This window comes from Triturus cristatus, chromosome 6, assembly GCF_964204655.1.
Source record: "Triturus cristatus chromosome 6, aTriCri1.1, whole genome shotgun sequence".
Taxonomy (NCBI): Eukaryota; Metazoa; Chordata; class Amphibia; order Caudata; family Salamandridae; genus Triturus; species Triturus cristatus.
Window position 1 is genome coordinate 1,168,529,513 of NC_140589.1, and position 15,014 is coordinate 1,168,544,526.

Here is a 15,014-nt window from a genome sequence, read left to right on the forward strand (position 1 = left end):
CGTAAGCTTACGGTACGCGTACTAAAAAAAAAATTTAAAAAAAGGAAAAAATGTATTGCTAATAAATTTTACATGTTTATTTTATAAAATATATTAAAAAAAGCATATTATAGAATTTTAAAAATTTAACCATAGTCTTTAAAAAAGGATAGAAAATTAAAATAAAAATATGTAAAAAAAAATAGAAGAAAAAAAAAAAATTAGCATTTAAAAAACCTTGCAAATTCACTGAAAAAACCATGGGTTTCACACACGTTATAGTTAGGAATTAGCATTTAAAAAACCTTTGAAATTCACTGAAAAAACCATGGATTTCACACACGTTATAGTTAGGAATTAGCATTTAAAAAACCTTAGAAATTCAATGAAAAAACCAAAGGTTTCACACATGTTATAGTTAGCTGGACATTTCACTCGTAAAAAACCAATGAAATTCCCCCGTTATAGTTAGTTCAGCTAACTATAACTCGCGCGCCCGCAATGCACTACTGATGACGTCACATATTACATCACTCATGACATGGTCAGTGACATAACTCATGACATCACTGATGACATCTCAAATGACATCACTGATGACATTATCCTTGTGACAGAGTGGTAGACCTCCTCTCACCCTAATATAACCTTTGATACAAACATTCAAAAATAGACACTAAAATTTTCAAAACAATGGACATACCAATAACAGTTACAACAACCTATTCAGTAATTCTAAGATCCACATACACATCCACTCATCCACCAACAATCCTATACAGTCACTCATACATGTACTCACACATCATATGTACTCATACACCTAAACATCCTGTAACACAATCCCACTCATCCATAGAGTTACTCACACACATAGTCACTCATGCTAATAAAGAAACAAACATCCATTTACTTGCATATACAGTTATACACACACCAGCACACTTACTTTAACAGAAACTTACACATACTTAGTCTTTTTAACAATCACTTATAGAAACACATACTTATTCATACAGGAACTCTTCCAATCTCTCACTCTCACATATACTCACTTATAAACAACAATAGTCACATATACTAGTTTAAAACATATGTAGTTACTTATGAAGACACTATTGAGACAGTCATTCACTCACTAACACACCCATGCACACACTCATCCACCCATACAGTCCTGCACACATGCTGTCTTCAACACATACAAACAGTGAGTCACTCATTCATGCATCTATGCACTACGTAATACCCCCCACCGCACCATGAAGACACTCAGACACTCATACTGATACTCAAAAAACCAACTATTAACCTATATAGACACTCATGTAGCTACTCACCAACCCATGCAGCCACTTATATACAAAGTGAGAGACTGATACAGGTATTTACACATTTAAACATTACTCACTAAGCCATGTATTCAAAAAGATACACTTAATCAGTCAGTTATACAATCAATTTTTCAGAAACAAATCATCAATTTAGACACTTATATACTCATTTATTCTTCCATCAACCTTGAGATATACATATATAAAACATATTTAATTTTCAGAAAAACACACATTCACTGGATGATGTCATCAGTGATGTCATTTGAGATGTCATCAGTGATGTCATGAGTGATGTCACTGACCATGTCATGAGTGATGTAATATGTGACGTCATCAGTAGTGCATTGCGGGCGCGCGAGTGATAGTTAGCTGAACTAACTATAACGGGGGAATTTCATTTTTACGAGTGAAATGTCCAGCTAACTATAACATGTGTGAAACCTTTGGTTTTTTCATTGAATATATATATATATAACTACTATGACTACTAGGAACTTTGGCAGGAGAAGGGAAGACCTTTCCAGAACCAGATGGAAAGGGATATATATGTATATATATATATATATATATATCCAGTTGCACAACATTTTAGAGAGTTACACAATAGCAACAATGCGAGTCTTTAATACTTTGCGATGGATGCAATTCCACCTAGTAGGAGGGGAGGTGACAGGGAATGTAAACTGCGTAAATTAGAGACAAGATACATCCTTAAGTTTGATTCCAAAACCCCAGGTGGATTAAATGCAACGGTGGATTTACACACATGCTTAGGCTGAAGAATTATATCATTATTGTTTTAAAAAAATTAAAAATTAAAAAAATTAAATTTTTATACATACATGCATATGAGAGTAGAACTCTTTTTATCCTCAAACTCTGACCCCTCAACTATCTTTCTAGACATATACATGACATTTTAAATATCAGTGGAAGGATACTATATCTTATTTTTATGTATTTATATGTTCATATATTTATATTTATCCAAATACCACTCTAAAGCGCTTTTAGGCACCAAGACAGAGAGACGGACACCTTCTTCTTTGGTTGATACTGCAGCCGCAGTGACGTTTTATTTAAATCATCGATTCAGTGCATAAAGTCGGGAAGACGCGTTTCGGCCAACTGGGTGGCCTTGCTCACATGAGCGCGTCGCAAGAGAGTGACGTATTTATACATAGAAGGAAACTCTACAATCGTCATAATTGGCTACTAGCTGATGACATGATAATAGACATAGTAAAAACATCTTACAAAACTTTTGATTGTTTTAACATAAAGAATTCATTTGTGTAATTTCTCGAGTGTATCTTAATGTGCAAATACATATGATACAATACTTAGTTTAGCTGATATTCGGTCTTAGTGTCCGCATGGGCGAAACAACATAATAAGCACAAAAAAGGGGTAATCCCGCTAAATTTGCGCTATATGTTATTATTTACTGGGAACTAAATTGGGATTAGGTATAGAAAGTTCCTCTACAAATGTACTTATTTACAATTGTAGTCAATACATAGTAAAGCATAAAGCATAATATATTAACATATGGCTTTCAATGTTGCATTTCGCTGACTTGGATTTCTCAGTCGTAAGGACATTTTCCTCTGTTCCCTGATAAAATCCATTTCTTCCGCTAGAGATAAGGGCCCCAAGTTGTTTCTGTTATTGCCATCAGTGAAACCACTTCGGTCAGAGTCTGTATCGCTGAGAACGTTACTAATGTCAGAAGTGGAAGACCGAAGGGTATCTGAAGTACTGGCAATATTTGGTGTTGGTCTAGGCACTTGTACGATTCCTTTCGTTTTTTTAACATAGTCGTACTTTCGAGCAAACGTAAACACTTGGCCCTGTTCGTAGTCGTTCTTATCTCTGGCAAATTTAAATGCTTTTCTGGCCTTGATTATTGCCTCTTGTTTGTTTAATCGGGCAGACATATCCGAAATGCTTTTTTCAATGAGATCTTGGTTACTGGGCATCCTGAGTTTTTCTATTTCTTGTTGAATCCGCGAAATCTCACAAATGTTAACATCCCTGTCAATTTTAGCATATTTCACTAGTAAGCAAACAAGGCGCATTGACGCTTCTAAATTGCTATCAGCCCATTCTTTAAGTAGTAATGGGTTGGGGCTTTCAAAGCTGGGTGCCAGCATGATTCTGAGTCCCCTAGGCACTCGTCCAACTTCGTTGTATTTTTCCAAAGATTTAATTTCCCACCATATATTTATATATTTATAAATATTTATGTAATTATATATTTAAATATATTTTTGTGGATGTACTTTTATATCTGTATACATGTATATAGTTATGTGACAGGAACCCACATTTCACACAGGACTAAAATGAGGCAACAGAGTGCAGGCAGATATCAGGGTCTTAATATAGTGCTTATCCTAAGCATGTAAGTGAGTCAACCTCACAAACATGGAGGGTATCAGACTGAACACGTTATTCCTCCATGTGAACCCATAGAAGGGTCAATATGCATAAAAACTGCCACTGGTCTCTAGGATGCTGTAACAAATATCGATTATTTAGGTAACTATTGTTGAAAAAATATCAAGCTTTTTTAACAGATGCACTCATTAGGTCAAGCTCATCACAAGGGATTGTCTTCACATTCACACATATTAGCTCTATAGACATGTACGAATGATACAATATACTTGTAGCATGGGATAGGGGATTTAACCCTGATATTGCAGCACGTTATTTTCAATAAGTTTTATCCAATATACATGCAAAATCCATGATAACATAGATTAAAAAATCAAGTATAAGTGTTTAGATGTTGGTTGGCTCTAAAAAGAGCTGTTGTGTTAATTGAGTGTTTTTTTGTACCTACAAGTAAGTACCGATGCAGAGTCTAAAGTTCAAGAGGAAGACTCTGTTGCTTTCATCTGTGAAATGAACACCGTCTCCTCTATAAATGCCTTGCATGTTGTAACGCAAGTTGTTGTGATATATAGAACCCATACCATAGTCTCTGAGGAAATCAGAAATAGACTTATTGACGTGCATTCTTGCTTTGTCAATCTGTGGACAATATTGGTTGGACCAGTTCCACTTTTGCCTTTGGCATATATTAGAATATACAAAGGTAGTTTGTGGAAAAAGTGACATCAATTGCACAAAGGTGGCATTAACAAGCATTTCCAGACCTACCCCAGTTAAAGTGCCTAGGTTATTTCCACCACAGTGTACAATTTTAAGGTCAGGCTGTGGGAGATGTAGAAAGGATTTCACCAAGGGCATTAATTGGTGCCACTTTAACCCTCTCTGACCAATCCATTTAATGTCTACATTTGTCAAAGCAAGGTCTTTGAAAATACCTCTTTTTTCTGCATACTTTTCACTCCAGAAGACATAGCTATGACCTACAATCCACACTGTGAACATCTTTCAAGGAGATCTGGATGCACTCAGAAGTTGTCTTTCAGTAGAATTGCAATATGAAAAGAAAGATAGTTGTAAAATGGAGGCTTACAAACTTTTTTTTAATAAAAAGAGCTCATTGGCTGTTTCAGATCATTCTACACTAAAAACTAGGCTGTAAGTTTAAATTTTTAAAAGCATGTTTTGTATTGGTTCACAAAAATGTGTACCCACAGAACATTACTTTAGATTTGCTGTTAGGTTTGAAAAGTCAAGCACTCTTGCTCTTTGGATTAGAAACATTGTGTGCTGAACTTCTGACCTCTCTGCTCACACCAGTGTTCCATGACCTGTTGCTATGGTAGGAGGCAGAAGTCATGTGGGGGGTAGGGATCATTTGGAAAGGGTTGGAATTTGCAACCAATAGAAATGTGTGTTTCCATTTGAAAAAATGTGGGAAGCACTGTGATTTGAAGTTAACACGTATATTTGTGAAAAAAGAGAGGGAAACATTGCCATTTACTGGTTCTGCTGAGAGGTGTACAGTTCAGAGATTCTGGCTCTGATAATCTGCTGTGTGAGTGCCACATTTCTTTCTCAACTAACTACTTTTAAAGGTGAGTTATGAATTTGAGAGGGGATGTATGTGGTGCATTTTGATAAAAAAATGTAAATGAGATTCTTGTTTTAAAGTTGTGTTTTACATTTTATGTTTTGGAAGATATTTAACTGCCTTGAACTTGTCAGATATTATGGAGTATGTCTTCAAAATAAGTAAAGGTGTACTGGTATCAACCAGGAATATTGTTTTCTTCCTAGAATCACACCATGAGTCTGTGTGTACACAGAATTTGTTGTCAGAGATTTAATTTGTGGGTGTCTGGTTCTGTAAGACTTGCATTTGTAGGAAAGGGGCAGCTTGTTTTCTTGAACTGTGATGGTTTGCACTGTGTGGTATTTCAGATAGCAGTGTGTAACGCTAACACATTTAATGTCACTAAGGCTCATTTCCTTTGCGCTAGTCTAATCACTCACCCAGGTTCCACATGCTCATGCTCTCAAGTAGCTATTAGGACATGTGCTCTTTTCTGCCTCTCTAAACTATAAGGAAAATGTGTCAGGCTCTTACAGTAATTATCACTTGTAAACCACAGCGGTAAATGTGCTTTGAAATTACCAAAGAAAAATCGTTTTCTGCCTAGCATCACACCATGAGTCTGTGTGCACACAGGAATTTGTTGTCAGAGATTGAATTTGTGTTGGTCTGGTTCTGTAAGACTTGCATTCGTAGGAAAGGGGCAGCTTGTATTCTTGAACTGTGATGGTTTGCATTCAGCAGAAATCACTTTCTCACAAATGAGAGGCAAATGCTAACACATTTGAAAACAACAGGGTAGATTTTCCTTTCACACCTGCCATGGGTGAGGTAGATCCTACATGTTCAAAACTGCAATTAACCCTTACCCCACATGTACTCTTACATACATCTGTGCAGTCTTCATGCAGTTCTGCAAGCGTCCCTGCAGATCTCTCTTGCACCTGACAATACACAGTCTCCAGAAGCATGCTCTTAGCACACAAGCAGTTGCTTCTCCTGCACTCCCATGCAAAGTATTCAGCACTGTGTGGTATTTTAGATAGTAGTTTGTTACGCTAACACATTCAACATCACCAATGCTCATTTCCTTTGCTCTAGTCTAATCACTCACCCAGGTTCCAGATGCTCATGCTTTCAAGTAGCTGTTAGGACATGTGCTCTTTTCTGCCTCTCTAAAGGAAAATGTGAGAGGTGTACAGTTCAGAGATTCTGGCTCTGATAATCTGCTGTGTGAGTGCCACATTTCTTTCTCAACTAACTACTTTTAAAGGTGAGTTATGAATTTGAGAGGGGATGTATGTGGTGCATTTTGATAAAAAAAATGTAAATGAGATTCTTGTTTTAAAGTTGTGTTTTACATTTTATGTTTTGGAAGATATTTAACTGCCTTGAACTTGTCAGATATTATGGAGTATGTCTTCAAAATAAGTAAAGGTGTACTGGTATCAACCAGGAATATTGTTTTCTGCCTAGAATCACACCATGAGTCTGTGTGTACACAGGAATTTGTTGTCAGAGATTTAATTTGTGGGTGTCTGGTTCTGCAAGACTTGCATTCGTAGGAAAGGGGCAGCTTGTTTTCTTGAACTGTGATGGTTTGCACTGTGTGGTATTTCAGATAGCAGTGTGTAACGCTAACACATTCAATGTCACCAAGGCTCATTTCCTTTGCTCTAGTCTAATCACTCACCCAGGTTACACATGCTCATGCTCTCAAGTAGCTGTTAGGACATGTGCTCTTTTCTGCCTCTCTAAACTATAAGGAAAATGTGTCAGGCTCTTACAGTAATTATCACTTGCTCAACCACAGTAGTAAATGTGCTTTGAAATTGCCAATCAAATATTGGTTTCTGCCTAGAATCACACCATGAGTCTGTGTGCACACAGGAATTGTTGTCGGAGATTTAATTTGTGTAGCTTTTATTGTGTAAGACTTGCAGTCATAGGAAAGGGATAGCTCATATGATATGTTTTGAAAAGCTAAAAAAAAGATAGTAATATATATAAATTACATAACGGTAGTTTTTGTTTTAGTTTCTTTCAGGTATTGCTCAAGAAGACTGAAATAAATTAAAGATGCCTATAAAATCAAGAAAGAGAAAAGAACAGCAACAACATCTATATTTGAAGACAACTGGACAAAAAAATAGTTGAAGAACCTCATGTTGGAAAAAAGAAAAAGCCTTCTGGTAAGCAGACTAAGGATTTTTTTTAAAATATCTTCAAGAAAAGAATAAATGTAAGAAATATATCCACTGGAAATAGTGTTTCAAGTAGAAAACAACCAGACAATCGATAGAATATACTAAATGCTAATGTAAAAACAGAAGTAAGAAAGAATGACTTAAAAAGAAAAATAGATTTTAAAAACATTCGTAAAAAAATGTTTGAGAGAAGAGTGATGTTCAATTTGCTACAGGATGTGAAAAAATATAGGAAGAAAGCCAAATTTTATAAGAAAAAGAAACATATTGAAACAATTGTTGCCAAGGCTTTGGAGTTAAAAAGGAAACTATTCATTTTAATTTTGAACAGGATCCGTACATTAGATAAATTAGTGAATGTAATGAAGTCAAAAGGCAAAAGAAAAAGGGAAGTGAAAAAAAAAACTTTTGTAAAGTGTTCTTAGGAGAATGGAAGCATAGTTCAAGTACTGAACCATTTTTTAATAAAGAGAGTTATCTTCAAAGTAATAGTTTGCTGCATGCAGTTGACACCAGTGGTCGAGCATATGAAGTTAAGGATGGTTGTGTAATGGAAAAGGAGAAAATGGTTCCAAGAAATGAGGAAGAAGTGTTAGCTGATGAGGTTATGGGGAGACGTCCTGAAGCCCCAGTGTACACTTGGAATTGTAGTAGTATTTGTACTGTACGACAGGAATCTATTGATATATTTCGTGACTTTCTAAGAGAATATAGTAAAAAAAAGTGTTAAACAGAAGATTAAGGTGCTTCAAAGACTAGATCCATGCAGAGTGAGTGAGAATACTGGTTTGCAAGGACATTCTCTGGCTTGTCTTTCTAGGAAAGTGTGTCAAAGTGTTTTTCACCATTTTAGGATGCTGGCAGTTCATCATACTGAAATGAGAAAGTTTGTGAGAAGATTGTATTTTGCTAAAAGTCCAGCACTAAAGTTACATGAGTTGAATAGTGCTCTGTTCTGTGGATCAGTAACAGATGTGAAGAAGGTTTGTGAGGATATTGAGTTTTGTTACTTTGGTCCAGAGCAAGAAAGTGCAGGAAATGGCACAGTTATTGAAGAAAATGTGGAAGAGAATGTAGAACCCACTGTTAGTAAAACATTTGAAGATCAAATGACAAAATTTACTATCATCTCTAATGAAAGACCAAATATTACTTGTATTTGTTGCCGGAGAAGCCATTACAAAAATCAAACAAGGAAGGTTGATCTCTATAAAAAAAGTGAAAAAGAAAATAATTCTAAGTGGAAGGATTTTGCTACATATTTATTTCTGGAAAATTGTTTTGATTTGGGTGAAGATCAGCGTATTTGTAAATATTGTTATAACAAGTTAGAAGAAAATAAAATGCCTGCTAGAGCTGTACATAATAATTTAGAATTGGTTGATATTCCTGCAGAACTTAGTGATTTAAATACGTATGAGTCTATACTCATTTAGTGTGTCCATCCATTTCAGACTATAGTTCGTATGGAGCCCAAAACAGGCAAATATCCTCCTTCAGATTTACAAAGAGGTTTAAAAGGAAGAGTTGTCTATTTGCCATTGGATTTGAAAAAAAATATTGAAACAATTGATGCAGATAGTTTGGAAACTGAACCATTAGTTATTCTGGTTAATGGTGTACCTACAAAGAATAAGAAAATTTGGCAGGAGCTGGTGGATGTACAAAAAGTACAAAGAGCAAATTTATATTTGAAAAGAAATATTAAATGGTATGAATCAATTTATATGGATGAAGATGAAGAAGATTTACTAGCAGACACAGGAATACCAACTGGGCAAATTGAAAAAGTGGATAAGTCAAAAGAAGAAGAAATTTATGAACATTTCAGCATACATCCTCTTCATTCTAAAGAAGTTATGGGAAACACTATTGATCTCTTTCAGATGAAAAAAGCAAAAGGAACTCCCGTGAGTGTATGGGAGGAGAGCTTGGAAGCTCGTTGTTTTCCCCAGCTGTTTCCTACAGGAAAAGGTGGACGATATGAGTACAGATTCCTGCTTCTGAGTATCAGACTACAAGATTATATGCAGAAGATCCAAGACTTCGTCAAAGTATTCCTTATTTGTTCCATCTTTTATTTGAAAGTGACTTATCAGCACTATCTTATGCAGTAAATCACATTTTGAAAACTGGAGTACATCTACATAATGTGTCTGCAAAGGATTTTCTGAACAAAGTGCAAAAGCGAGATGATCATTTGGAATCATAATTAATTAATCTGATGGCTTGTCAGCGTGGGACTAATGAATATTGGTACCGACGACATGGAGAATTGAAATGTATGTTACAGAATTTAGGAACTCCTACATGGTTCCTTACCCTAAGCTGTGCAGAGTACGCTTGGGATGATTTACTGGATTTTCTTCGAGAGGCAAATTCAAATATTGAAAACATCCAATACAAGACAGCAGGAGAATTGTGCTCATTGGATCCGGTTAATGTTTGCAGATATTTCAATCATAGATTTGAGGCTATGATGACCTTCATCTGCAATAAAAGAAATCCACCTCTTGGAGAAGTTGTGGATTTCTTTTGGAGAAAAGGGTACCAAGCAAGAGGTGCTCCTCATATTCATATGCTGTTGTGGATCAAGGATGCCCCAAAATTTGGAACAGATTCTGATGATGCAGTTTTATCTTTCATTGAAGGATATGCAACATGTGCTATACCTGAAAGCACGGAAGAAAAAAACTTAAAAGAGCAAGTTTTATGTTTCCAAAGTCATCGGTGTGGAAAATACTGTCGAAGAAAGTACAAGAGTAAAGATACATTCTACACAAAATGTCGATTTAGGTTTCCACGACCTGTTCTTTCAAAAGGAAGAGTAAACAGTTTTATGTCAGCTGTGCGACATACTATTACAAGAAAATCGGCTAAGAATACCTACAACCTAAGAAGAAAAGAAGAGTCAAAATATATAAATGACTACAACCCAGTCATTTTATCCATGTGGAATGCTAACATGGATATACAGTATGTAGCTGACAATTCTATTGCTGTTGCTCGGTATGTCACACCTTACATCACTAAATCTGAGAAAACGGAATTGAAAGAAATGTGGGAAGAGATTTCTCACGAGAAGACTGTCAGTAAAAAGCTATACAGTTTCAGTTTAAAGATGTTATCGCATCGAGAAATTGGATCCTATGAATGCTCAGATAGGTTATCATCTGCAAGTCTGTACTCCAAATCCAGAAGAATAATTTGGGTAAGTTTAGACCTTGCAGGAATGCGAAATCGGGTACTGAAATCTATTTGAGAAATTGAATATTTAGCAGAGTACGAACCTGAAAGTACAGACATTTTAAGAACAAACATGTTGGACAAATATTACCCAAAGAGACGTCATCATCTTGAGAACATGTGTCTCTATGAAGTGCTGCAGAACTACATTTATAAACGGAATGCAACAGAAGACATCAACAATGGCAAATATAAAGTCATTGGTGAGGAAGGATGTTTGGTAAAACAAACAATAGGAAGTTTGATTAATCACAGAAAGCTGAGTTGCGACACTACTGACAAGAAGGAATTTTACCACTTAGTACTTTTACAGTTGTTTAAACCATGGCGCTCAGAGGATGAATTACTTGGACATTTTCAAAGCTATGAAGATTCCTTTAATGCATGCAAAGATACCATCGAATGCAGTACTTTCACAACTTATGTAGAAATGTTAAATGAAGAAATTGAACAAGAAGCAACAATTGCAGCTGGGGTACCTAGAGACAGTTCTCAAGACAGTCAAAGTTCTGGGACGCTCAGTCAAGATCCCCTAGGACAACCAATCGTAGAAAATGAAGCTGCAATGGCCATGTCTGAAGTGGAAACAGCTATGAATCAAGCTCAGGAAGATTTAATAAACTTACCAAGTTTGGAACAGCAAATTTATGAGGAAGTCACAAAACAAATTGCTCATGGATTACTACATGAAAATAAAGAGTGCTCATGCACATCATTTGAACCAATCAGAATGTATGTGAGTGGACAAGCCGGAACTGGAAAAAGTTTCTTGGTTAAAGTAATTAGAAGCTACCTACAGAAAAAAACTGATTCAACTTTGTCTTGTGTTGTTACTGCTCCAACTGGGTTAGCAGCATATAACATAAAAGGAATTACCCTCCATCGTTTACTAATGTTACCAGTAGAGCATGAGAACACAATACAATACCACAAGCTAACAGGAAAAGCATGTTTTGAAGTTGCAAGAGTATTAAAAAAATGGAAGTTCTCATCATTGATGAGGTAAGCATGGTATCAAACTTAATGCTTGCCTTTCTGCATTTAAGAATGCAGCAAATTCTAAAGACAAACTATGACATGCTATTTGGAGGAAAACATGTTATAGTTTTTGGGGATCTACTGCAGCTCACTCCAGTTAAAGGACAACCAGTATTTCAAACTCTTACACATGAAGACACGAAAAAGTCGTTAGGAAGTATAGGTAATGTGAATATTTGGACATACTTTGAGTATAAAGAACTCATCACCAATATGCTGCAAGCAAATGATGATGATTATGCAAGTATTCTCAAAGATATCAGAATTGGACTACTCACAGAACATGGCAGAAAAGCTTTACAGAGTTGATTGCTATGTAATTTGTTCCCAACAGAACAAATTGTTCCAGAGAAAATATACAAGAAAATTGCTGGAAAAAATACTGTAATCTGCTTAATGCCAACACTACATGAATGCTCTATATTCAATCAAGAACTTTTGAAATTGGAAAATGAAGAGATTGTCAGACTGGAAGCTGTGGATAAAATACAACATGAGGGAAGAACTATTATATTGACAAGCAAATTGACAACTAAATTGGATTCTCTAGAGAAAGTAAGTTGACACAAAAAAACAAACGTTCCCAAAAAGTAAAAGCGTATGTGCAAGACAAGGCTCCTACTTGGCCTACTATTTAGTTGGTCATATTTTTTAGAAAGATCACTATCTCATTTGGGGTTACCACAATAAAGACTTTTCTAACATTAACACAGTACAGCATGCAGTTTCAAAAGACGTACTATTCAATACAGTCACCGTTAAAAAGAATTTTTATTAAAAACATTTATTATAGTTAATAAAGTGCTATGTGTAATTTTCCTCCCATTAAAGGTTACAATCTAATATTAAAAATGAAAACAACAGTCGACGCAGCGTTTCGGTGTTCAATTCAATGGTTTCACCTTCTTCAGGACCGAGAATTTTCATAAAATCTATACATAAAAATACATATAAAAAATCAGTCAAGAAACCTAACATGTACTGTGTATATTAAAGCCTGATATATTTACATCTACCCCAGTTTTATTTTTACTACTCGTTATTAACACAATTCAAGAGTATCCTCACACAATTTAATTTAAAAAAACACACGGAACAATAAACATCCGACTATTATTGTATTAGAAGCATCTTTTGCTCTACATTGATGCGTCTACAATGCATTCTTGTTGGTGGACATAGCTATTTTTCATACCTTAATTTTGCAAGAGATTAAGTTTTCTTAGTTACATAATCCTCTTGGAGCACCTTATCATCAACTTAATGGTCTCGATATAGGGCATTTCTAAATAATAAGAAAAAGGGGTATGTATAACTTGTCAACAGAATTTGTTATTAATACATTAAGCACTCATTTTTAGTACAGGTCGTATTACCTATAAATAAGTAGTTGTTTTTCCTCGATATCCGTTGACGCCACCGTTTTTGTGGTTAGAAATAGAGATGATATCAATCCATACTCATTTATCTATGGAGTTCTATAATAAAGGAATATGTGTATGAAATACATATTCATACATAAATAGGACCAAACAGGAATTTACAATAAATATAAGCTCACCAATTACAAAAGCCGGGTGAATGCTTTTTGCGTTTTTTAAGATGGCTTCTTTTTGTTGTGATGCTCTTGGTGTCGCATTCACGAAGTCAAATTTGTTCTGAAAAACAATTTTAAATATCCCCTGTCATGTTCTTTTATATTAATGAACGCTTTTTCTTATCTACACCAATAGAGTAACAGTCTGTTCCTAATTTTGTGGGAAATAATATCATATATCTATCCCTGTAACTTATTATGTTGTTACCTAGATCTATTGGAACTTTTCTATAAAATGCGTGTTTTGCTCAGAGACTCATAATATATGGGAAAAGTTTTCTGATATTGAAAAAAGAAGAGGAAACGCTGGAGTCTTGTAAGAATAAATCCAGCCTATGGATAACGATTGTAACTCCCGTAATATAGCGTGCCAAATAAACGGGAAAGAACTTAAAATCCCCAGATCTATTTTTTTTAAAAAGTCTCCCGCTATAATCAAAAAAGACAGTTCGAATTCATTCCTTTCTGCATACCTGAAGATGTGTACGCGGCCTCCCTGCGTCAACGGATATACGGGGTTCTGGTACTGATTTAGCTTACGGATGTCAGTCTATTTATATAGCGGCTCTCTAATCACCCGGATGTAGGATGTAGTATTAAAAATAGCGGATTAATTTATTTCTTATCATTCATTATTATCATTCATCTAGCATAGTAAATTAGTGTTTGCCTCTACATAATACGTATAAACCTTATGATTTTTTGGGTATTTCGATCAGAATATACAACGTTAACTCACAAGGATTAGTTTACGCTATTTTTGAGTCGGCCATCTTGTAGTGTGCAAAGTTACACTACACCGTTAGTGATTTAAATCCACAAAAAACTGGCTAAACACATCACAAGTCATATTAGTGACCTTGTATTGTGTTAATGTCCCTTCTGCATCAGAAGGGGCAACACGTTCACTTTATGTTACTAATCAGAAAAAATAGGAAGATATATTACATATAATGTATTATGTCCGATAAAGCATGGGCCATGGTTTGGAATTTTACAAACATACCATGTATAATTATTATCGGTTTTTAGACCCATGTCGAGTAGTAGATCATGTAATATACTGCAAGTTGACGATATTGCAGTCAACCATTTGTATAGTGTATACGAATACGATGGTGATAGACTCTCTACTATTTAGATGATGTATATTGATAGCATAATTGATGTCAGAAGGCCGTTTTGCAGGGCCTAATCACATCGTTTTATGCCCGACTAGAGGAAATCAACTTGAATAAATAGCTTTTATCAGGACAGAGCTGAACTAAGTAAATGCAGTTCTTATATTAGTCTTTCCCACTCCTCTTTGTCGTTGAGGCCATTTTTGTAGGTGTCAAAATGGGACATATAGAATTGCTCGCGTTTTTTTCTTTTACATTCAGAATCCCCTCCTCTGGTGCTGATTTGGATGATCTCCACGCCACACCATTTAAGTTCCTCTATTTTGTGGTTACTGGTAATCCAGTGTTCAACTAATGGGGCTGTTTTTTTACCGGTTCTAATAGCCGACTTGTGTTCAGTGATTCTAGTCCTGATTTCTCGGGATGTTTCCCCGACATAACCTTTATTGCAAGGGCAGACAATTAAATAAATCAGATTTTTAGATCTACAATTAATGAAACTTTTTACTTTAT